Source organism: Choloepus didactylus, chromosome 7, assembly GCF_015220235.1.
Source record: "Choloepus didactylus isolate mChoDid1 chromosome 7, mChoDid1.pri, whole genome shotgun sequence".
In the NCBI taxonomy this organism is placed as follows: domain Eukaryota; kingdom Metazoa; phylum Chordata; class Mammalia; order Pilosa; family Megalonychidae; genus Choloepus; species Choloepus didactylus.
Genome location: NC_051313.1, coordinates 103,265,201 through 103,266,765, shown reverse-complemented (window position 1 = coordinate 103,266,765; position 1,565 = coordinate 103,265,201). Strand labels below are relative to the sequence as shown.

General features: G+C 58.0%; 1 non-coding gene across 1 annotated transcript; it reads left to right on the top strand.

Moving 5' to 3' along the window:
- The first annotated feature begins 977 nt into the window (after positions 1-977).
- On the top strand, positions 978-1,056 carry TRNAI-GAU. Its single transcript has one exon. It is a non-coding gene; the product is annotated as a tRNA-Ile (tRNA).
- The last annotated feature ends 509 nt before the right edge of the window (positions 1,057-1,565 follow it).

Below are 1,565 nucleotides of genomic sequence, written 5' to 3'. Positions count from 1 at the left end.
TTGGTACCCACCTAGTATACCGAAAGGCCTAAAGGTGAAAGAGGGGACCCATTTCCAGAAATGCCTCCCTCCACATTCTGATGGTATGGGGTCTAGGGGGCCTGAGTATTCAGGTGGGGGATACGGCTGTGGATGCCCCTCCCCCGGCCCGCCTGCAAGGGGCTCCGGGTCCCGCAAAGGCGGACCATCGTGATTATCGGATTCGGGCACTAGTGGGAGCTCTCGGCAAGGGCCTTTGGCGGAGCCGCTCAACCAGCCCACCGGAAGCCGCGGCGTTTTTTGTGACGCGGCGACAGGAGCCGGCGGGGCGGAAGGCCGCGTGGGTGGGGCGGGAGGCTCCTCCCAAGCAATTAATGGAGGCGCTTCCGCTCCCTCACCGTCATCACTACCCGATTCTGAGGCAGAGGTGTCCGAGCTACCACCACTCAACTCTGGCTGCTTGCCTTTATGAGAGCCGGCCGCAGATGACACCGACTGGGTTTCTTGGAGAGCGTGCCGTACCTCTTGCAAGGCGGAGGACGGACTTAGGCCTGTAGTCGACTCCAGTTCAAGGACCGCGCGGACGGTCTCCCATATAGGGACTAGAATTGGATCCAGACAAACGCCCGTCTGACGCGCCCGGTCTATATCGTGACCAAGCTTCAGCCAAGAGGGCAGACTGAGGCTGCCGGTGGAGGGAAACCAAGGGGCAAAAGTTTCAACATCATCGAGAAACCTCTGTAGGGAGCTTTTCTTAACTGAGATACCCCTCTGCTTCAGGAGGGTTTTTAAAGGAGCCAATAAAGGCGAACTTCCAGACTGCCCCATGCTTGCAGTCGGCGCTGTACTTTAACCACTCGGAGAGCTCTTCCGAGTCCCCGGGACCGCCTGAGAACCCACGGGCCCTGACTCTCACGTAAAAGAAACACTCACCTTCTCGCGCTGATCAGGCGCGGGAAGTCCGCTGCAGTGAAAAAGGAGCGAGGCGAAAGGTATGTGCCCCGTACGGTTAGCTCAGTTGGTTAGAGCTTGGTGCTGATAACGCCAAGGTCGCGGGTTCGAGCCCCGTACGGGCCACCACTTGTCCGGCGCCTTCTCGCTCGGTCCCGCGCGTCCTGTCCTCGGCCGGCAAGGAGAACAGAGGGAAAGAGGGAGAGACGCAGACAAACTGACACTTGAGGTACGCAATGGCAGTGAATGCAAGCCTTTTACTGGAGCCAGGAAGAAAATTTTCTCTGTTACATATTCCACACGAGGCCCTATACCCCGTGGGAGAACAACCTCTATGCGGCCGTCAGGCACGGCTCCCTGTGGGCTGTCTCCCCGAGGCTAGCCCGGGTAATTTCTTATATACAATAGTTACAACCAATGTGCTGGCAGTACGCAAGCGTGTACAATAGGCTAGCAGCAACCGCTGCCTCATGCGTCATATGCGGAAGCAGGATACGGGCGCCGTCTTGGCTCAAACGATGGGCGGGGGCTACTCTGGAGCAGGTCGCGGCGTGTCCACTAGGCCCTAACCCGGAAAGCGGCTCCCCACAGGAAAACCCCTAAATGAAACTATATATCAAAGCTTTCTATAAACC